Here is a 25144-nt window from a genome sequence, read left to right as displayed (position 1 = left end):
ATCAGATTGAAGGGTGATTCTCACACTATTTTCTGCAAGCTTCAAGGATCATTGGAGACTCCAAAATGACACCAAATAACCACATATAAGGAGTCCATATAATTCTAATACATTTATACACAGCTAAGCACCCATGAAAAACATTACATAAAGAAAACTTAACAGAATTCACAGTGTATAGTGTGTGTGTACAGAGCAACAACAACGAGATTGTTTTCATTTTAGACGTCAAGCTGCGATACCGAACCGAACCACACGGAGACGCCAAACACTCCTAAATCAACCGCTTTGACTGCATAAACCTACGATTACTGAACACAAGAACGCACACATGACAAATCAAACATTATCCTTCCTGAGTGTGTGTGGAAACATGCAACGTGAGATCAGTGATCGAGAGCGTGCACACACACGGTTTGTTGTTTGTGCATCAGACACTCACGCGCTTACTGTGCGACTCCGGTACGCCACCAAAATTGCGCTCTTCAGAAACAATTGCAGAATACGACAGAGCTCGTGTTTTAAAGCAAAGCACACTGGAACGAACAATTCACTAAAAACACAATGCGAGTCTCTATTCTCTCTGTGTGATGTCATCAGCCTGGCCTTCTTTACATTAGCGCTGTTTTGGACTGTTTGAATTAATTCGATTACTGGAAACTTTCCCAGAGTTTAACAGCTTTAAATGGCCTGATCACAAACAGAGAAGCAGAATTGAGAGTTAGAATAGGACATGTCCTCCTCCCAGGGTTACAGGTGCTGTAGATGCTCAGTGTGAACTCCCGACTTCTAACATCATGCGTGACGAAAATTACGTTAATGACGCAGCTTCACATACTTCTGTCATTTATTTGCGTTAATTGCGTTAAATTATTTGAATGCGTTAAGGACTTTAAATAAATCGCTCATTTATATATGGGCGATTTTGACACTGTAAAAAATGGCAGGAATTTACAGGATTTTATTTTACAATAAATTACTATAGTCGGAAATGTACAGTAAAATGAATGCATGCTGGGTTATTTTCTTATGAAAATGATGCTGACATCACACTAATGTACTGCTTTTGATTTACTATGAATTCACATGACAAAGTTGTCTTTAACCATGCCACTGTAAGAAATTATATTGTTTAGTACTAGTACTTAGTACGACTTTTTTGTCCTGTGTCGGCCACCGTAGCTTCTCTACGTGCTTCAAAAGGAATTCACAACCTCCCCGCTAGATGCCACTAAAATGTACACAGTGTACCTTTAAACAGTTCAGTGGTTATTGTCAGTGATGCCAGTTACTCTAATCTGACTACTTTTTTCCAGTAATGAGTAATCGAACGCGTTACTATTTCCAAACCAGTAATCAGATTAAAGTAATTTATCCAAGTCACTGTCATTTTCCTTAGTAAAAATATATATTTTTGCTTTCTTCTTTAGTCTCGGGGAGAGTATTTATATTAAGTGAAGTCAAGAAAGACTGTCTTTATTATATTTTTTATTAAAACGTTTTTTTTTTTTTCCAGGAAATATTTCTTCATTTCAACTTAAAATGTCAGGAGATACATTGTTGACGTTACTGTTAAAAATGTGTTGGCAAAAACAGTTGTCATTTTTATGTTGAGGCGGCAGGGGTGCTGTCGGCAGCTGCTGAATGTAACTAATAAAGTAACTTGCAATCTTACTTAGTTAACTTTAATATCAAGTAATCTGTAAAGTAACTAAGTTACTTTTTAAAGGAGTAATCAGATTGCTTTTTCAAAGTAACTGTGGCAACACTGGTTATTATATAAAAATGTCTGATTGACCAATCAGAATCAAGTATTCCAAACAATTATTACAGTTTTACTACAGTGGGTCTACGTGAGCTAAACCCTTTGTTTGACAAACTATGATTTTAATAAATATTCTCTGCTATGAACCACGTGTAAAATATTAGAGTGTATGGTGTAACGTAATGAATTGCTCTTGTCAACAGATTCCGCCAGAAAGAAATCATCCGGCCACCCCAAAAACCTTTGGCAAATTTGGGCCATAAATCAGCGCAGCCAAAAACAAGTCAAGCTCCGTGCGTTCATCAGACTGTTAATTCTGTCAGATAGAAATAAATAATGATTTATCACCGAAGCCTCCCAGCTTCTGCTGCCCCCTCCTTCGCTCTCTCTCCTCGCTGGCGTGACGGGGAAGCATGACGCCGTCCCCTCGGCCCCATAAGTCACATGTGTGAGTTTGTAATGGAAAGATAAGAGGGCAGCGACGCATCCAGGGAATACGTGTTCTTTTCAGGCTTCATCGACTATGTGACTGGTTTAATAAGATGGAGAAGAGGTTGATTGTGCTTGAAACACATGAGCATGGCTTGATAACACTGGTTTGGGACGGGGAATATGAACTAGTTAGCATGTGACTCGAGGGAGGGACGCCTCAGTCACTGATGTAACGCTTCTGCATATTAGCAAATGTGTAATTTCACGGAAAGAAAATCTAAATTTCGTTTGTTCCCCCTTTACACGCCGTATTAAACATTTACTTGGAGTACGTAACCCCTTTGTCACATCAGCGCACAAACGTACAATCCAAATTAGGATTGACTATACACAATTTCCCTGCCATTAGCGGACATTTCCGTGTTTTCACTGTTATACGGTAGGGGGAGCTATTACTTCTGAAAGAGTACTGCATCTCCTGATCAAAACACATGTGAAGAAGAAGCAGAAACAATCGATACGTGTAATCATATGCATATGTAAAATAACGCAATCTTCAACATTATACAGCATATAAATCAAAACTGCCTAATGTTGCCTCAGGACGAGCTCTAGGGCTGTTCATCGCTCTGAATCTGATTCGGATCTTTGACAAAAACATGATTTTCTCAGCTTTTTGCTCAAAATGTTGTGAAACTTTTGTGAAAATGATTTCAAAGGCTGGCGGTGGCTTGCATGGAAAGAGTTAATTATCTGTGTGGCAAGCTGATATATTTCTGATATTCTTTTATTTTCTGAGAAAAAAAAATCTTTTTTCATACAACAACAGTCAATGAATCCTGACTTTCATTGTATGAACAAAAAAACAATTCAAAATATCTTCTTTTGTTTTCCACAGAATAAAGAATGTCATGCAGGTTTGGAATGACATGAGGAATTTTCATTTCCAGATGAACTGTCCTTTTAAGCCTTTACTTATGTCCTTTTGTCTTTAACTGACCATAAGCAGCTCTGTCAAGTGTAACCAGAGAGTATAAAAGCAGAAGAGAGAAGGAGAGGAAGAAGTGACAGTGGCAGTGAGATGGAGAGAGAGAAGCATGACAGATGAGCGCTTGAGAGAGAGAGAGAGAGAGTGATGTGAAAACTGTCATGGTTCCAGGACTAAACAAAGCCCTCTCACAGCTGAGACACTACAAAATGGAGATGCCCACATCAGCCTGATTCCTCTTAACATTTACAATCCCAGCTTCATCCCATCACAAGAGGAAAGCAGCAGTTCAAATGAGAGACATCTGACAGGGAAAATGCAGGAACAAAAACCTTGAGGGCAGATTTCAGACTGTTAAGTGTGTTTAGACATACATATATATATATACACACCGATCAGGCATAACATTATGACCTAATATTGTGTTGGTCAGCATGGGCACCCTGACTGGTCTGCGGCTGTGCCGCCCCATACACAACAAACTGAGATGCTCTGTGTATTCTGACACCTTTCTATCAGAACCAGCATTAACTTCTTGAGCAGTTTGAGCTCCAGTAGCTCGTCTGTTTTGATTGGACCACACGGGCCAGCCTTCACTCCACACGTGCATCAATGAGCCTCGGCCGCTCATGACCCTGTGGCCGGTTCTCCACTGGTCCTTCCTTGGAGCACTTTTGATAGAGACTGACCACTGCAGACCGGGAACACCCCACAAGAGCTGCAGTTTTGGAGATGCTCTGACCCAGTCGTCTGGTCATCACAATCTGGCCCTTGTCAAATTCGCTCAAATCCTTACGCTTGCCCATTTTTCCTGCTTCTAACACATCAACTTTGAGGACAAAATGTTCAATTGCTGCCTAATATATCCCACCCACTAACAGGTGCCATGATGAAGAGATAATCAGTGTTATTCTATATTAATATCTATATTTTTAATGCATCCTATGACGGAAAAGCTGAATTTTCAGCATCATTACTCCAGTCTTTAGAGTCACATGATCCTTCAGAAATCATTCTAATATGATGATTTGCTGTTATCAATTATTATCAATTTTGAAAACAGTTGTGTTTAAACCGTGATGACATTTTGCAGGATTTTTTGATGAACAGCATTTATAGAAACCTTTTGTAGCATAAATGATCAATTTAATGCATCCTCGCTGAATAAATATATGAATCTTTAAAAAACAAAAACAAACATCAACTGCTATTTACCTATTCAGTGAGTCAGTTTGAACTACTGTCACAAAATTGACAGAAAAAAAATTGCAGTTAAGATAGTAGCATTGCTACTTCGTTCCTCCCCAATGCTCCAGTTGAGTTATAAAAACTCTGTTTTTCTGACTCGGTGGGAAGAGAGGAGAAGCCTGTGTGAAAGCATTAGTCAAAATGTTCGTCGTTAGCAAATAATGAAACAGTCAGATAATGCCATCTCCATCAGATGTTTCACATAAAAGCCCAAGCACACAGGGAGGGTTGCTCATTGCAGAAATGAATAATGTAACAAATAATGTACACTGCAATTGTACTTGCAATGTCATTTTGCATTTGAAACAATATCCAGGCAATGTGCAGTAAATGATGCTGGTGCTAAAGGAAGATGCTGCTGTGGAAATGTGCACTTGCTGGCAAAATGATTCTCAACACAATAGTGGAGATAAAATATCTACTGCAAAGGCTCATAGTGGCTGTACTCATTCTCATCCCATCAGAGTAAAACTACAGTGGATTAGTCAGGCTTGTCCTGGCAGCTCTTCATTGATCCCACTGTTAATCTGACAGATAGCTGATAACCAGGCCAGCCCTGCTCTAGGGGTCACATCTCTACATATATCGGGGCAGCAGAACTTCTCAAGACTAACTACATGAGTATGAGTGTGTGTAGGTTATATAACATGTGGATATAACTAGGCCTGCGATTCTGCCAAAGCTCAGCAGATTTCTGCAGAACCTGAACCCCCATCATTCACAGTCTTTTTTTTTTAAAATACATTTTCCCTCATTAGGATTGCATTTTGAATAAATGTTGTTTATAAAACTAGATTTGCATACCCTGAAGGAAATACCTGTGCTTGCAAGGCAGCAAAAGAACAGTTCTAAAGTTTTAGGTTAAATGATAGTTAGGAAAGATAAATAAGGAGGGAGAGATTCATAGAAGTATGCAATTTTAATAGATAAATAATACTGTATCTATCAAACGAAATACTAATAATACTAATGTATGCAAATAAATGCAAATACAACGGAGCTAAAGGCACACCTTAAGAAAAATGTGCTTTTCATTACTTCTATAGTGTGTGATTGCAGAAAAATATATGTTTGTGTTGAACATTGATGGAGCAACAGATTTAGTGTGAAAAGAAATCATAAAAGTGGTTCATTTTTATATATATATATAGATAGATAGAATATAAATGTATGAGGTGGCGAGGCAGACCTTTAACCCCACAGACACACAAATACTTGAGCTAAAATAATGTTTTTAATAATGTCTCAGTCAATACTTGTTCAAAGCAATCACTTGTTTATTTTGATAAATAAAATTATTCATTTTTGTTCAATAAATATACAGTCATTAAATATGTTAATATAAAAATATAGTTTAAAAATACAAAAAAGTAAAGATTCTGAAAGCATTGAAGAAAATCCCATAATAATTTAATATAGATTCATAGTAGTAACAATAAATTGTATTTTATTATATGATAAGATTAATATCATAATTTTAAATATGATGTTTTTTTATTATAAATATGGTGATTATCTCTAAGGTGGACACCCAACTTAATATATGATATTTTCCATCTCAATCTAACCATCATGTCAACAAATGGAAGAGTCGGCCAGATATTTATCATCATGTTAATTATGGTGCCTTTTACCTCAAATACCATACTTTACATATTCTTCCATTATTGAAAACTGTTGCTTTAATTACCTTGAAAAAAAAACTTAAAAAATCATATTCAATAATTTTATTGATTCTCATTTGCTACTTAAATCTACAACATTTAAAAAACCATCAAATCATATTAGATCAAATGATCACAGGATCAACTTTGCGCTGCTGCCCGCGATCACGTGCAAAGCGGAGTAAGTGCTGGGGCAACATCTAATGGTTTAGAGGAAAATCAATGGTGCTTTTTACCCCGGTGCGTCTTTAGCCCTGTTGTACCCTACCATTTGCAATATGCAAATATACTGATGATGTCATGTGTTTGGATCTATATATAGGAGACCGGGGCAAGCTGACATACTTTTAGGTTTATTTTTAAAACTCAATTACTCAACACCTTAAAGTCTTGGCTAAAAAAAGCCATTTAACATTTCCATCATTATTGCCCATAAAACTCAGTTCACTGAACAATAGCCTCCAGAATAGTGGGGCATGTTATTTTATTATTATTTTATTTCGGTATACTTCAAACTGATGTTTTACATATGAGTTTGCCTGACCAAACATTTATAACAATATACCTTAATTATACGGCTTCCTCTTGTCTGAGTGTATGCCAGTGTGTTTTATGCAGTTCATGTGTTTACCCAAGAGCTGAAGCAAAACTGATGATACTGCCGTTTCATTTGGGAGGATCCAATTCACAAAATTATCCTTCTTTAATATGGCTGCTTGAAACGAACATATAAATTCACTGCTAGAGAAGAGAGAAAAAAAACACTTGGACTGTCGTCGCAAACCTTAAGGTTACAGCGATTAAGGTTTGGAGATATTTATGCTCTATGTTTGCAAGCATTTATACTTGAGTTCTTTTAACTGACCAGTGAAACTTAAATTCTGTTGTTTTCTGCATATGCAGTGTTGATCCTCTCAGTGTTGTGGCGTGTAAAATGAAGCCGCATTATGCTAAATCTCTTCGGCAAATACAAAAGCCTGTAAGAACACTGTGAGAATTATGGAGATATAAAAGTAATCCAAATGATTTCTCTTTAAACCAATTTGCTACAGCAGTCGTACCTGGTAGGCAGAAACGTGCCGTTAAAGCGCTTAAATGAATTCTCATTGAATTCGGAGTTGTAGCTGTAAAGGAAGCATTTACTTAATTAGCCTGTAAGAGAATAATGCTAGACTGAAAAAGGAGAGATAATGCGATAAAGGATGAAAACACAGCACTTGAGATTAGAGATTTACCACTGCCTGGCCCACATATAACCCACTCATGTATGACGACGAGAGCAAATGCATACATGCCTACAACCACCCACCCACACACACACACACACACACACAGACAGGCAGCAATGAAGGTAAACAAGCCTCTTCTGCTCCTTCTAGTGCTTCAACTTTAAAGAGTACATCTGCTTGGTTTCATACTTGCATTTGACCCACATCCGGTTTCAAAGTGGGAAAAAAAAAGGCATGAAAATATTTTTTGAGCAAGGAAACTACTTCCACTCTCCTGGCTGGGCTTTCTAGACACAGACAGAATGGGGACAGTTTAATTTGATGTATGGTGATACAATCACACCTTCTCAGCAGAGCAGAAAGAAAGGTTATGAGGAAAAATGATAACGCTTTATTTTACAATGCCCTAATTACCACAAAATAACTACACAATTATCCTGGGGCCGCTCACCGGAGGTCACTTTGCGCCTGGAGCCTGGTGCAAAAGAAACCACAATAATTACGACTGAGAAAACACATTCGCCACCATCTGATGGTTACCGAATTCTCTTGAAGCAAAGCTTTTCTTCTACTTAGCCAATATGGTGTTGCGTTTGGCCATTTCACAGACGCCTAAATGAAAGAGGGAGTTGGGTGGAAAGATGAAGTGAGGGGGAGATGGTGTGATTGCACCTGGTGCTTTAAAATATATATTTTTTTAAACACATTTTACTTGTCTATTGCAAAATATGTATGTAGATTTGTGTGTGTGTGTAATGTTGTAATTTCTGTGCCACTAGCACCACAAAAAAGAATGGCAAAAATTAATAAACAAAAAAACCCTCCCTATCTGGCATTGGTCAGACACAGGTAGTCCCGTCCCAAGCTCAAGCCATTGGTTGAGCCAATGTTATTACTTCTGTCACGACAACTTTTGGAGAGTTTGGCATGGTAATGGGTATGACCATGTTGATATATGTTGGCGGAGACCAAACGGTAAGAGACTTGTTACTGCCGATACATACACAACATGCTGCTGTGAGCAAGTAAGACATGCAGCATACATGAATTATATACAGATATACAGGTGGAGCTGGGGAAGGTGGAGGGTTTCTGAAAGCGTGCTGCACTGCTACAGCAAACGATAATCAAGTATTTGAAGGTTGAGCTGCGAGCTCATTGGTTACTGATACAGCAGGAACCAATCAGCTGTGCCCTAAAAAGTAATTCAGGGGACCTGTAACCACAACCTAAATAAATGCATGGTTGCAAGTTAAAAATTCAAATTTATTGTTTTAATTAAACCTTTTAAGTTTCAAACATTATTTTGTAGAGTTCTGTTGACATAATAATATTGATCATTAAATTACAGACGATATTAAGTTGATGTAAACTCAAATTTCTGCATTAATTGGCTTTTTTTTTATTAGGTTGTAGTAACTTAATGAAATTGTCTTGATAACTTCGGAAATTAGACAGTGGATTTCTACTTCCCAGCATGCTTTCAATAGGACTAGATAAGAAGATTAAAATGATGGGCCCTATTTTAAGTCTAATCTAAGTGCATGGTCTAAAGCCAGTCCTTCCAGAAAAATGCGGCTTTTTTTTGTGATTGTTGCGGGCAAAAATCCTTGATTATGCGGCACGTTTTCTTAAAAAATGCGATGAAAAATGCGGGATATTTATGCAATTTTATGCGATAAAATTGCGGGAACTTGCAAAAACTGCGGTTTGATGAGAAAGAGAAAAAAAGCACTACATCACAGAAAGTGCTGGAATATTTAAGTTCTCATCTTGTTTTATTGAAGAGCTTAATAATGGCTCAAATTTACAAAACATTTAGTCAATCAAGTTCTGTAGCTTTACAAAAGGAATATGCTACAACTTCTGAAAAAATTAATAAATAACTTCCTGTTTTACAGATGTCGCTATACAAAACAGACATTTGAGTGCTTCCAATGCACAAAGTGCAATCTCTTAAAGGGTTAGTTCACCTAAAAATGAAAATTCTGTCATTAATGACTTCCCTTTATGTTGTTGGACACAAATTAAGATATTTTAGTTGAATTCCGATGGCTCAGAAAGGCCTCCATTGGCACAATGTACACTCTCAAGACCCATAAAAGGTAGCCTACTAAAGACGTCGTTACAAAGTCCATCTCACTACAGTGGTTCTACAATAACTTTATGAAACGACGATAATAGTTATTGTGTGCAAAAAAAACTAAATAACGACTTATATAGTGATGACTGATTTCAAAACACAACATCATGATGCTATGAATCATCGAGTCGATTCATGATTCGGATCGCGTGTCAAACTGCTGAAATACGTGACTTTGGCGATCCAACCCGCTGAATCGACTCATTGATTCATAACGCTTCAAACCGCTGAATCGACTCATTGATTCATAACGCTTCAAAGCTTTGTTTTGAAATCAGTCAGCACACAGGGAAACTGCTTTGCTCTTTTGCTGTTATTTTTGTTGGCCAATGGGAGTTTGTGCTTCATCATGGTTTCACCGGTATCTATGGTTTCTCCACGGGGTTTGAAGCTTTTCGATGACGTTCGCGTCGGGTAATCACGTCACTTCAAAACGTTCCCATGGCAATAGGCGGAAATGGCGGCTCTTGTGTGAAGTAAACGAAAATTTTTCAACTTTCTGCTAATATATATGACTTTTTTTGCAACGAAAATGCGGGGATTATAAAATCATGATAGCCCCGCATATTTTGCACGCGGAAATAGGCAATTTATGCGGCGAAAGTGCGGCGTATTTGAAAAAATGCGGCCTCCGCATGAATATGCGGACTTTGGCTGATAATGCATTAAATCACGCGATCGCATAATCGCGTTTTTCTGGAGGGACTGTAAAGCACATGGCGCAGGTGCACTTTGAATCCACTTTTGCTAGTTTAACGACGGAAAAAAAATGGTTGACGTGCCAGACGCATGGTCTAAGAGGGTTGTACCTAGTCTCTTAATGAGTCATGGGTGTGTTCTGGGCGTAATGCGCAATAAACCAATCAGAGGCTCATCTCCCATTCCCTTTTAGAGCCAGTTGTGCTCGCACCATGGTGGATTTGCTACTCTGTAAAACATTTAACAAAATCAACAGTAACTTACTGGCAACAAATAGCCAGCAAGCTAAAATGGCATGGTTGCTTCAACAAATTGATCTGTAAGTTATTCCACGGTAAAATTACTGTAAATCTGACTACAGTATAGTTCACAGCATACTGTATAATAACTTACAGTATATTTATACTGATGATAGCTGTTGATTTGAACTGAAATAGATACGATTAATTGGTTCCAGGGCTACAACTCTGGTAGTTGGAGCAACTTTGAGCGTTTTTGAGTAATCAACGTAAAAATTTGTGTTTATGCTACAAATTATAAAGTTCCTCTAACTCAATGTAGCTTGTTGGTGGAACGTAAATTCACTCAAAAAAAAATTATGCAAACTGCTGCGTTAATTTTTCTTGAGCCAACACAATTTTTTAGAGTGTATAGAGAATGATGTGATTGCAAGCAGGTTGAGTTAAGGACCTATTAGCCTGTGCTATCTGGAGTTTGATGACAGAACTGTGTATTTCCAGCACAGTCTGGCTGCTTACATAGACTGTAATTCTCTTTGATGCCACTAGTGTCACAGATGTTACCAAGCCAGGCAAAAAGTCTGCATAATGTCCAGTAAAACAGTTGAATGTTTTATCACTCTTGTTGTTGTGCATAAATAAAATGTTCAATGGGTGGTTCCCTATCATGTTTGAAAATAACACACCACCTACACCAAACCCTACCCTCAACCCAACCAAAGCAAACGTGAGATAAAAATGCATTTGTTGAAGCAACCATGCCATTTTAGCTTGCATCTACAAGTCTTTAAGCTCTTTTATCTCAGCTCGAAGCGCTCCACATCAGAAGCGCTCCAAGCAAGTTTACTCTGTCAGAAAAGCCATGCAAATGGAACTGGTTATGTGATGCAAACATCACAATGTTTCAGTTGAGAGTCAGGAAGTGAAAACTGTGCAAAGAACTGCACGGAAATATCTTTATTAATCAATAATCCGCACCTGTTATCATCATTTGTGTGAAAAGGAATAAAAGTTGTGAATTGTAAGTATAGGTTTTTGGAGTTTTAGAAAAAAAATGTGGGCAGAGACATGTTTTCTATGTTATTACACACTTCATATGTAGTGGTGTCCAACGATTAGAGCCTCTTGTCCAATGAAAATTGATCTTAACTCCATTCAAATCAATGGTATCTGCCATAGACTCCTACTGAGGTGCTATAGAGACTGTCTATATTGAATTGTGTATATTTGTGCATATTAGGCGGCAGTGGCTCAGTGGTTCATGTAGGTTGTCTACAAACTGGAAGGTTGGTGGTTCGATCCCCGGTTCCACTTGACCAAGTGCCGAGGTGTCCATGAGCAAGACACCTAAGGTAGCATAACAGAAGCCTGCAATGTGTTCACTGAGCAGTGCAGAAATGACATCGGAGGACAAAATGATTGCAACCTCCCAGTCTCCCAGCTCACCCTGAGAGGCCTCCAACACCTCAAATCATGCAGTAATTTATTTCAGCCTCTCTGCCTTTAACGATGGGCTTTGGCGCTGCCCCATTGATCAGCCTCCACTTCTCTGACTCATCCCTAACTACTCCCCCTGTTAGCATCAAAACTTAATCTTAGATCTGACATCAGCTCTCACATCCACTCTTATTTAGATGTATGACCTTTCCCGAAAACAATGACCAATCAATAAGCAGCTTTGCTTCCTCAAAGTCTAATTAAAACAAGCACGGGGTGACTCAAAGGGCAGAGGGAGCTGGGAGAGAATAGCATGTACGGTATATACTACACGACTGCTTCATATGTAAACATGACATTTACATGGAGCTTTTGTGTTGTTTGTTCTCGGAGTTTCAGAATTATCCATTCCTAAACCTTGAGGGGAACATAACTAACAATAGTTGGTCACTGTACATCACCATCAGGTCAAATGGCGTCTTGCAGTCTTGGCTAGAATAAGCTGCAATGTGGACCAGACTTGAGTTAAAGTGCTATTTTAAAGGCTCTTGATTTTATTTTGAAGTCTCCTACAACAGATTTACATGCATCTAAAGTCAAAAAACACTTTCATTTTCTCATAATATAAATTGCACATCACCACATTGTTCACTGATTCTCAAACGACTCATGGATGAATCAGTCTCTCCTAATCCCTTCTTTTCGTGAGCTACTCTGCTCTGATTGGCCAGACGGCACAGTCTGTTGTGATTGGTTTACCACGTACACTCCTTTACCATAACTTCAGCTACGGAGGCTTCCTAAAGCTCAGCGATTGCACACACACTGTAAAGACGGTCATGATGACGTCGATTTGACCACATCAATCCGAGCGCGAGTTCGATGATGAAACATTGAAGAACTAGTTATTCAACCCCAACCTCCATCACAAGCACGACTCAAGCAGGAGTTTCTCATACGCTACTCATCTTGAGCTTCATTATGAGATGTTGCAGCTGTAATTCCTCACCATCAGCATTAAGTCAAGTCAAGTCAACTTTATTTATATAGCGCTTTTAACAATGTAGATTGTTTCAAAGCAGCTTTACAGTGTTAAACAGGAAAATAATGCAGCATAATTTTATTCAGCTGTATAGCCATTCTGGAAACAGACAAGCATGTCACCATTAACAAGTGTGTGTCCATCAGCAAACCCGTGTGTGTGTTTCTGATTTATTGCGGCGTTTTGCGAATCTGAGATTTGAGAAGCAGTCGTCAGTAAAATAATGTTTGAGGGCGGACGATGTACAACATGGGCGGGCATTATGCAAATGTATTTTCTAGTGACGTAGAACCGCAACGCAGTGGGATTTGTATTACAAACGACTCGTATAGGCGGTTCAGAGTCTATTCTTTCTTTTGGAGACAATAACTTCATTTATCCTGCACTTTCGACTTTACAACTTTGCAGAACCTTTACATTCACATGAAAGGGAATATTCTGACTAAAAAATTTGACTAAGCAAGACTATAGCAATGAAAAAATGAAGTTCACATTAAGTCAGTGCTATTAGAAACAAAATAGTGACATTGACATTTCAACAAAAAAAAAATCTGATGGAAAATACTAAATCCTTCACTGCATTTAACAATTAATGCCTTATTTTAATAAACAACTCTTTCTGTTTTGGCATGTAGTTTTCTTTAGAAATGTTTCTTGCAGGTGCAATGTGACAAACTTCCTGTGACAAGCAATTTATCTGTCTATATTTAACGTACAATTTCAATAACGTACAACAGTTTAATGTACATTTCTTTAACTTTGCACCAGTGAAATGTGAAGCTGAGCAGCTTGGCCTTAAGCTGCAGAAACAGATGCAAAGTTTTCGACAAAACGTCTGGCTGAAGATAAACAGGAACATTTTTTAATCTTCTTGAACATGAAATGGAGATGGAGTCTCGTGGGTTAAACCACTGAACTGATACGCAGAAGGTTGCTGGTTCCTTGAGCAAGGCATTTTACTCCATGTTGCTCCAGGGGGATTGTCCCTGTAATAAGTGCACTGTATGTCGCTTTGAATAAAAGCGTCTGCCAAATGCATAAATGTAAACGTAAATAGCAAAAAAAATAACGTGCGTTTAAAATTTACAACAGGGCATCTCTTGAAATGCAATTACAGTAAAAAAAAAGTCAAATGACTAAGAAAGCATAATGTGCCGCAATTAGATTTGTCACTCTCTGATTTTCAGATACTCTGGGTTCCCTTTCCATACAAAAGCTGTCAGCAGAGCTCAAACTGAATTTCCTGGTAAACGAACACACATCTCAGTTCATTGTGCTCTATTTGACATCGCTTGATTAGAAATCACCAACACTACGACTGATCTGATTTGTTGTTTTAGACTCATTTTGCAAGCTATAATGGGAGTCACCAAACAGCAAATGATCATTCTGTCAACAATACCCATTTTAGGTCAAACAGTCTCTCACATTAAAAGTCACTAATCTCCAAACAGACTCTCTCAGCTTGCAGTAGGCAGTCACAGAAGAGAAAAACAGATTGACGAGCCCCGTAGAAACTCTTCTGTTTGTTGCAGTGTCAGAATCAAAGGCCCGTGAAGGGATTTTAACAGGCTTTACAAAGGGACACGCAATGATGAATTAGCTATGTTTAAAAATTAGTCAGAGTCGGACTCATAGGAGCAGCGCACGATGACACATTATTAAGCTGTTATGAAGCACTCGCACTGCCGAGCTTCCAGGCTGACGCTCCATCCAACCGCTTCACAGGGGGCTGCCACATGGAGAAACCCACAGAGACCAATCATGTCAGGCAAAATGAGACTCCATACACTACAGACACAGGCAGCGGCCGTTTCACCACCTCTCTGAATTATTAATGATCAAAGTTCAGGCGGAATGAGCCGAGTTTGTTGGGTTGGTGATTTAGGTGGCCGAGCACAGAAATCATAGAGTGGAGGTCTCGCACACCTGTCCGCTTCCCAGCTGAAAAACGTCCGCGGTTTGACGCGCCTTTGAGAAACATTGGCACTGCGTGTAAGCTAATTTCTCCTCTTGACCCCCATTTCCTCCTCAGGCATTGACTTCTCATTTTTCTCCGAGCCATTAAGTGTGGCCGTTGGGAAACGGAGCTAAGCCTGCATTACCTCAGACAACCTCATCTGCAGACAACAAGCCTTATTTGACATGGTCACTGAGGCATGGCTAGTTTCTTGCTGAATATTTGGACGCAACGCGCACGAGGAAAAGCTAAATGAAGCACCTTCTTTTGCGGCTATAAAATAATGAGATTTTTTTTCTTCCCAGAATCAGGGTGAGAAAACAACATAACATGTTTAAAGGGCAAACCAACAATGCTGGTAGAAAATCCCTGAAAATTAGCATGAAACACTATTTGCTTCAATATATGTGTGATCCAAGAACTGCAATAAAACATTTTCGACCCAATACGTAAGAGTAAGATTATTACTTATTAAAATAAGGTTTAAACCACAAGAGCCATTGTTCATGTCTTACCAATGCAAACAGAGATGCAAGATCTAAGAGGAAAAAACAAAAATTTACATAAGTCACATTGTGAGATTTAAAGTCGCAATGTGAGATATAAGCCCAGATTTTTAAGATATAAGGTTGCAATTGTGATGATAACATCACAATTGTGAGATATAAAATTGCAGTTATTATGTAAACTTGTAATCGTGAGATATAAAGTCACAATTGTGAGATATAAAGTTGCAGTTGTGGTGATGTAAACTTGTAATCGTGAGATATAGTCACAATGAGAGATACAAGCTCAGATTTGTGATCTATAAAGTTGCAATTGAGATGTCACATTTGTGCGATATAAAGTCACAACTCTAATATATAAAAAGTAAGATTTGTTAGATATAAAGTCGCAATGTGAGATATAAGCCCAGATTTTTAAGATATAAGGTTGCAATTGTGATGATAACTGCAACTTTATATCTCACAATTGTGATGATGTTATGAGGTAAACTTGTAATCGTGAGATAAAGTCACATTGTGAGATATAAGCTCTGATTTGTTAGATAAAGTCGCAGTTGTGACAAAGTTGCAGTTGTGATGTAAACGTGAGATAGTCACAATGGCTCAGATTTGTGATCTATAAAGTTGCAATTGAGATGTAGTCACATTTGTGAGATATAAAGTCACAACTGTAATATATAGAGTAAGATTTGAGATAAAAAGTCACAATGTGAGATATAAAGTTGCAGTTGTTATGATGTAAACTTGTAATCGTGAGATATAAAGTCACAATTTGAGATATAAGCAGAGGTGGACTTAACCATTAGGCAAAGCTAGGCCAAGGGCCCCCTAAAATGCTTTTTATATATACGAGATGTGAGTTCAGCACGGACGCACAAGCGGTTGCTGTGGTGTTCATTACCATGGATCACGGAATCCATTCATAAAAACGAAAAGGCACGGAATGAATGGCGCAGACACACCGTCACGCATGGTTTCGTTTACTACTGAAGCACGCGCGATGCTCTGCACAATTCATTCACACAGAGATGCAGGATTCGTATTTAAATAGTATTTGTCCATATCGCGATTTGATTGAAGTGTACTGACTTGGATTTATTCATCCAAAATTTGACCAATTCCGTGACATTCAGTGTTAAACAGTAAATTCCATTTTTATGACTGGATTCCGCTATTCTGTCCGCATTTTCTGCATTGTGGAAATCATGAGCATTGTACTGTTTCTTTTCTTCTGTTGTGTAGAGCTTTGAATGTACAAAAATCAAAGGGTTTGTTTAATTTACATTGGAATAAAAGTTAAATGTTGTATGCCTTCATTTGATTACCAGAAAAATTTAAATACATATATTTTGTTAAACTTTTAATAAATTGCGGTTAAATTAATCAAGTTTCATGATTTCAATTAATTAGACATGCTTTTTGATTAATACAATTTAATATAACCATCCAGAAATCTGGAATTTGGAAAAAAAAGAAATCATAGATTTCATAGGGCCCTACAAATGAAAATATGCATCTGAAGTTATAATTAAATACGGAGCAACAGTGTGTATTATATATTTATAATAAATGGCGCTCACTTATTTCTGTGAAGGAACCGAGTAGATGATTTTCCACAGTAAATTCTCCACTCCATTTTTTGTTTAAATAATTCTAATGCGTGTAACAATTTCTTTCAGTTTCATTTAAATTTATGGGGGAAAAATGTATTTTAAAGTTTATAATTAGACAGCCTTGTGTTGTGTAAACAATTGTGCAGTGAAAATGACCACAAATGACCACTTAGTGTCCAACCTACTCTAATACTGAACAAGGGATCTACAACATGTGGAAAGCAATTATTTATAACGTGCACATGAAAAATAAAAAGAAATTGGACACAACTATGGGTCAAGGTCATGCAGCAGCAATCATAACAGTGAAAGGAACCTCAAGGTTGTAAATGTGCAATTGTATAGGGCCCCATTCCTGTATTTTGCTCGGGGCCCCTAAATCACTAAAACTGCCGCTGGATATAAGGTTAAATTTGTGATTTATAAAGTCACAACTGTAATATATAAAGTAAGATTCGTAAGATATAAAGTTGAAGTTGTGAGATATAAAGTTGAAAATGTGAGATCTAGTCACTTGTGAGATATCAAGTGGCTTTTGTGACATTAGGTTACAACTGTGACATAAAATCACAATTCCCAAATCACAACAACTCAAAATCTGTAAAAATATGGCACAGTGCAGTGTATTAATTTGACGTAATTGTCCATATTTATTTGTTACAGGTGTTTTATTTGAATTTTGAACTCCATTGCGTTTTAGGGTTAACGGTAATGTCCGTAAAATTACATGTCCAGGTAATAAGCTGTCAGTACTTGTTCTGTTATTTGTATTTTTTACAGTGTATAAAGTCATTAACTTTTTTTTTTTTTTTTTCTTACTCTGAGGCAGAAACAGCCTTCTAGACTTATCAACTAATGTTCAAGTGGGCATGAAAGCAAGTTCATGGTGTCAGCATTCCAAACTTCAGCCGTAAGGCTTAAAAATGCTTATGCCATGCAGCTCCAGACCTTATGTATGCGTGTAAACGCTATATCGTGTTGAGGCAACCAGCAATGTTGTGAAATTTCTAAACATCAATAGAACACAAATAAATTCACACGTGCAACTGTCTTAAAATTAACATTTCCTTCAAAGCGCTCAGTGGCTGTCTAGAGTTCTGTAGGAGCGTATGAGAACCCGCCAAGTACAACGGGAGCCCTCAGAATTAAACCCATTAGAGTGGGATATTCCCACTGACACCGGCAGCCTGTGGGTGCTCACAAAGTGTGCATGATGAGTGCAAATCCATTTTCTAAAGTGCCAAATGGTGCAATGTCATCTGTAGGGGACAAATCCAGTCTGCCATATGCTGCGAATGAAGAACCGAAAAACAACTACAACAGCTGGCCACTTGAAAACACAATTTTCATTGCTGCATCGTGTAACTGCAGATCCGTCTAATTCAATTATCATTAAAGGCGTAAAAAATATCGCTCTTGTACGAGCGCAAGGCATGCATGCATTTTGACAGCCTGCTATGCTCACAAAGCATTACGAAACTCGTGTTCGTCGCACATGTGAAAATAACAGCGATATTTTCACATCCCAACTTTTTCACACAATGCTTTCTTTGTTGGCCGTGACAGCTCTACCTCTGCAAATGGTATGCACTGCAATAACAGTATGATTGCCATTCAACAAGAACACCACAATATCAGAGCACGGGGCTACCGGCATGCCAATCAAATCTTGACAATGCCAAATTAAAGGCCTTGAACTTTCCACTGCATGTTGAGGCGAGAAAAAAAATCAGTTATCTTCAATGTCAGTGTGGTGCACTCAAAGACATTCTTCAAACATTTTGATAAGCACTTTTCAAAATGCATTTTCTGTTTCCAAAAAAGTATTACACACTCTGAAGAGTTTCAAAAACCGACATCTTTTCATGCCAATGTTTGTCGATAGCAATTTTCAGTTGTTGGCAACATAGCAGGTTATGGAATCAGTTCAGATTAAGAATCAATTCAATGGGCAACAAAAATTAGGAAATACATACAATAAGGTGTTATATCAACATTGCTATTTAAATGCTAATTTATGAGATTAAGTATTTGAACGCAACTAAAACATGCATCTAATTTGACATTAAAACTGCTTCATTCTTTTCTGGCTTTCAAAGCTGGTCAGGAAACTGCGCACGTGCTCATGCTGTTGCCAAGCTCTTGTTTATGCTGTGAATGAGGAAGACCTTCTAAAATGTCAATTTTATTTATTAATCAATCAAATTATTCATGATTCATTACTTTAATCATTGACATTTATGGTTCCATGAAGAACCTTTAAGATCCATGGAACCTTCCCAATGCAAAAGAGGTTTTTCATTCTTAAAAATAACCGTTTTTCTCAAAGAAATTGTAATAATCCAAAGAACCTTGGAAAGGTTTAGTGTAGAGTAGAAAGGGGGGGGGGGGGGGTTATTTTATTGGTTCACTAAAAGGTTATCTGGGGAAAACCGTTCTTCTATGGCATCACAGAAAGAAAAGAAAAGAAAAACCTTTTGGAAACCTTTTAAGAGAGAAGTTAAACAAGTTGTAAAGCCTTTATGTATAGTGCATTATAAAGTATTTTTAATGCAGTACTTATTCACCTTATAATGCATTGTATGGTCTCGTGACCAATAGTAATCACAGTTATAATACATTATAGAACTTATCTATTCATTGAACACACCTTTAGAAAGTATAATGCATTAAAAGCATTATGAAAAGATATAATGAATTACAATGTACATTATAAATACCTTTATAACGCATTATACATGAGGGCTTTAAACAAAGTGTTACCAAAAAGGTTTTACCAGTAAACCATGCGATACACTATATACTGAAAAACTATTTTCTCACTACAGCGAGATGTGATGGCAGGAGCAGAAAGTCCACACAAGTCCTGATTTATTGTGTTTTGCTTTGTACTGACCCTCGAGATAATTCTAGTACTAATGTGTCTGTTAGGATTGTTCTAGTCTATCCACTGATGCACTGAGACAAAAAAAACATCTCTGGGCCGACCCACCACAATATGAGGTATATGCACAAAATACAAACTATTGTGTGCTGTATAATCTAAATGATATACTATATATTGTACTGTACCTTGATATGGATTAGATGTTTTGCATAGAAAAGGCAGAACAATTAAATTACACAATAGTGCTTTTCACACTTGAAATAGTTAACCCTGGGTCATTCTAATCCTGGGTTATCTTGCTTCACGTTTCACACTGCTCACAGTTTACCCGGGGTTAACAATTAATCCCGGGTATTCATAAACTGACGTTTCACATTGTACATTCCTAAACCCTGGGCTAACGTTCTTATTTGCATATTTGCAGGGTCAGTGTCATTGATTGGATGCGACCTGTTTACATAAAAGCTCTAGTATTGTGCATCCTCGTATTGACGACTGTACTATCAAGTTTATACTAAATGGATACTTAAGTCGAAAAGGTAAGAATTAAACGATCTCTTCACTAGGGATGGAACGGTATGAACATTTCATATCACGATTATAGTGACCCAAATTATCACGATTATCAATATTATCATAGTTTTGTTCAAATGAGATGATAGATAAAAAAGAGGGGCACACTGAAAACATGTTTTTCTATTCTGTGGGATTTCCTTCCTTATAATGGCCATGGTCAATAGCAACGGATTATAACACAGCACACATCCACGTATCACAACGGACGCGCTCTTGTTTCATTCGAATGCAACTTGCGTCTCTGTTTTTAATTGTACTGAAAGTGAAATCAGAGGACTTTACTATTAATACTACTATAATTATTACTTTAACTTCTTGTGATCATCTTATCTGGACGATTGTTATGTACACTGATTTAGCTTAGATTTAGCACTGATTGAGCTTTCCTGTAGCTCAAACAGTAGAGCATGGCGCTAGCAACGCCAAGGTCATGGGTTCGATTCCCAGGGAAAGCAAGAATTGACAAAATGTAAAATTGTACCTTGAATGCAATGTAAGTTGCTTTGGATAAAAACGTCTGCCAAATGCATAAATGTAAATTTACTGCGAGTTTTCAAAATCGTGATAATCAAACACGGTTTTAATGATGATTCAATTTTAAACGATATTACTAACCGTCAGTACATTTGTAGTAAATGTTGTTTGTACGGGAAGAAGGAGGCGGGAACCGGCGAACAATCAAAAATGTTTAATCAAAATAAAGACAAAATAAAATGGCGGCGGCAGCCCCTCGCGGTCGACTGCCGCCTACATACAAACACAAATGAAAATAAAAAGCTGCAGCCCCTCACGGACGACTGCAGCGTGCACATAACAAAACGTAAATAAAACTCAACATAAAATCCAGGCCTGGTCCTCTCTCGTCCCTCACTGTTGTCGCTCCTCCTTTATAGTCCCTCACTCCTCCGCAAGGGCCGAGATCGCTGCGGCGCGCAGCTGGCGCTCATCCTCCCTGATGAGCGCCGCCTCGTCCCGCCCTCACGGTCCCTCGGCCTCGCTGCCCGCCACAACATTTTATCGTGATTTATCATGAAACCGGTAATCGTCCATCCCTAATCTTCACTCAAATTGTCGTGTTTTCGGTCAGCATTTGACATTTTCCTCTCAAACAGATTTTACTGTTTATAAACAATGTGCAGTATTTCTTTGACTGTCCAAAGCACGCAAATATGAGTATACGATTGGTTGTGTATTGCTAATCGTCTAGATCAGTGGTCGCCAACCCGTCGATCGCGATCGACTGGTCGATCTTTATCACTGTCCCGGTAGCTCCCGATAAATAACCGAAAAATAATTAACAACATGTAACAAGTAGAATTATGTACCGCTCCTTTAATGCAGAAGGCAGGCCGTGCCGTGGACGGAGCGCGTGCTGTGAACGTCGCATGTATGCGTGTAATATTTCTGTTGCTCTCACTGTTTATTTTCTGTTCAGTAACGCTGTTGTTAGTGACGTGTTTTGCAAACTGCCCCGTGTGCGTGTGGGATCGACAACGCTGATAATAAACCCCTGTGAAATATCAGATACGTGAGTTTTGCTTTCACTTGACTAACGTTACAACCATTCAGGCCAGCTATCCGGCCTCTCTGTGTAAAGCCGTACAAACACATTATCAAGGCACGAAATCGCTCCTTATGCTCCCAAAATGTATTCTCTGCAACCACAATTCACACAGCAACAAATCGACCGATGCTATAGAGAATGAGGAGATGTCGTTATGACAGCGCTACTGCAGCGGAATATCTCTTCAGCAAACTGCCAAGGAAAGTAAAAGTTGCAGACGCTCATTATCATTAAAAGTAAAGTAACTAAATGATCAGTGCTTATGCCACTCTCTCTCTCCTATTGCAGTCCTTGATTTGAAATTAGCTGTTGCAGCTCATATTTGTTGATTTCGGTGACGTGAACTCCATTAAAAATGCATATAACGTGGGAATTGAAGACACCACATTTATGTGACCAAGTGTAAATGAAATCGTTCTGATAAATCAGATATCTGATCTGTAAAAACACGAAGTGGACCAGGTATAAATAGGCCCAGCAAGATAACTGTTCGGGATGCTTGAAATATAGGAATATAGGAAGAAAAATATAAATATTGAATTGGGGAGGGGAGGGGAGGGGAGGGGGGGGGGGTAAATGAATGTATCTCTGAACGAAACCGTCTCCAGAATAGTTTTGATGACATTTTACAGCGGTACCCAAAGAAACGCTTCTTTTCCATAAGCACCATCTCCTGTCAAAAAGTGAATTAGCATTTTTATTCAGTCCATCTTATTTGTTTTTTTGCAGGTGTGTCTTATGTATCAATTTCACAAAGCTAAAGCTGAATAAAGTCTTGAAATTATGCAATCTAATTTAAATAAAAAAACACTGCTCATGCTACATGTGTGTACCTTTGTTTGGGTAGTGATTAAAATGCAGTGGTTGTCTCACATATCAAATGGCTTATTTTCTTAAGGCTAGTTTGGGCTGTTATAGAGCAAATAAACAACAAAATAATTTGCTTAAGCAAAGAAAAAGAAAAAAAACAACAGATGTTCTCGAAATACATAAAAAAAACCTCTGAATCGGCCATGAAAAATCTATAAGTAGATCTTGCCTTTCATCAAGGCTGAGGTCAGGGATCTTTGGCTTGAAAAGGTTGGTGACCACTGGTCTAGATGTAACATTCTAACACCAAATAGTTTCACACTGTACAAGTTTGTCACCGCAAAGCAAGGTTAACACAACAAAAAGCTCCGGAGAAGGGTTTCATGACCACGGGTGAAAAGCAGTGCTAATCCCGCTTTAAATTATAAGTGTGAAACGTTCCTTTACCCGGGGTTAAAAGTGGTGTTTAGAATGATGATAACCCGGGGTTAAGCGCAGTGTGAAGCCCTAATGAGTTAAAAAAATCATCAATGATATCGTGGGCCCTATTTTAACGATCTGAGCGCATAGTCTAAAGCACAAGGTGTAGGTGCGTGTAAGGCGTGTCCAAATCTGCGCGCCCGCCGCATGGTCCTAATGAGTCATGGGTGTGTTTTGTGCGTAACGTAAAATAAACCAATCAGAGTCTCATCTCCCATTCCCTTTAAAAGCCAGTTGCGCTTGCACCATGGCGGATTCACTATTTACATGGAGGAATTTGCGAGCTGAAAGACTGAACGCTTCTCCAGAATATTTAAAAATGTTGGTGTGTGTAATAAGCAGAGTGTACGCACGTTGTGCACCACCTGTAGGTGCATATTACTAACACGCCCTTTAAAAAGTCGTTTTCAGTTCCTCAAAATAGCAACGCACTTTTTGAGTAAGTTCCTGATAAGGTTTTTACTGTAAATATTTGGAGGTGGATTTTTTTTTTCTAATGAAAAAGTGCATTTCTTTGTGATTGTAAAATACTTGAAGGAAACGGTTCACTTTCAGCAGTTATTGTCTATGGGGCAGATTTCTGCTTGTTGTACATCAGATACAGATAAATTAGCACATAGGCCTACATTACATTTATCTGAATGCATTAATGAGAGAGTGATTGTGTGAGTGTGAATTACTCATACCGTCTCTATTCATTATGAAGCTGTGGTTTGTACTTCAAAGATATTAAAATACATGCCTATAACAGTTGAGTTTCTAAGCTACTTTAGTGACTTTACTTTAGTCACAGGACAGTGTTGACACTGCGTTTCTGCGCTGCTCTCTGCGCGCGATCTTCACATGATGTGCTTTTGTCTGAGTGTTCGTGTGTCACAATATATCAGGCATTAGTTCAACATAACACACATCTGATGGTCTAAAATCGCTTTAATGTTCAAACTGACAGGCCTTAAAACACATACAATTGGCAAAGCTTTGTGAGGACGCAGGTGAGAGGTCTGCCTTCAGCGCGCGCGTTGTGAGAGACGCGGCACGGCTCGGCTCTGTGTCACAGAAAAAAGCTCATGAGCACTGAACGGAGAAGTTTTCCGTATTGTTGTTTTTGAATAGTGCACAATCGCTTTAAATGTTCAAGCCTTTAAAAGCATTTACTTGACAAACTTTATGAGGACGAAAGTGAAAGTGAAAGCGATCTGGCTTCTGGGCTTGCGCGCGCCATCTTGTGTTTGTGTGTGTGCGTGTTCGTGTGTGGCAGCGGGTAGGCAATAAGAACGGCAGTTAATTAACCTGAATAAACTGTGTAAAACATGGTTACTATAGTGATTCTGGGCATCTATAAACAAAGATAACTGCTCCTGCATCTCTCCGTGTGCCTGCAAACTGCACTTGATGACTGACGGGGCGGAGTCACGTGACTAAAACCGAAATGACCGACATGGGAAAAATATGTCGGTTAGAGGTTCTGAATTTCGGCTTTGATTATTTTTCGATTAATTGTACAGCCCTAGCCTGAACACACCTGGTTTTCAGACCAGCCGCCCATGGGAGAACAGATGGCATTTGCTATTTAAACAACACTGGATGTGAAAATGATAACCGTGTTAAACTGCCGCCGCATTGCTAGTTTTGGTCTAGGTTCAAATACCTGATGATTATATTTTCCTTTTGTTCTTATTGTGAAGAACATTTGAATGCTTTTCCACTTTAAAGAGCCTTTTGTGCAGCCGTTTCCATGGATGTTAAAGTTTCGTCATAGAACCATCGATGGATCGAGAGTATAACTGCTGGTCTAGGATCAGTTTCTCCAACCCAAAGCCTAACCTAAACGGCAAAATGTCTCAATCTCAAATGATCCATTG

The 25144-nt window shown here is 38.4% G+C and overlaps 2 protein-coding genes across 4 annotated transcripts in view; one reads left to right on the top strand and one right to left on the bottom strand.

The window, feature by feature from the left end:
• opcml (opioid binding protein/cell adhesion molecule-like) overlaps positions 1-25144 on the bottom strand; it is a 253293-nt gene that overhangs the window by 22850 nt on the left and 205299 nt on the right. The window lies entirely within an intron of this gene.
• ntm (neurotrimin) overlaps positions 1-25144 on the top strand; it is a 633991-nt gene that overhangs the window by 570911 nt on the left and 37936 nt on the right. The window lies entirely within an intron of this gene.

This window comes from Gobio gobio (assembly GCF_949357685.1).
Source record: "Gobio gobio genome assembly, chromosome: 22".
Lineage (NCBI taxonomy): Eukaryota > Metazoa > Chordata > Actinopteri > Cypriniformes > Gobionidae > Gobio > Gobio gobio.
The sequence above is the reverse complement of the archived record's forward strand: the minus strand, read 5'-3'. Positions and strand labels throughout refer to the sequence as shown.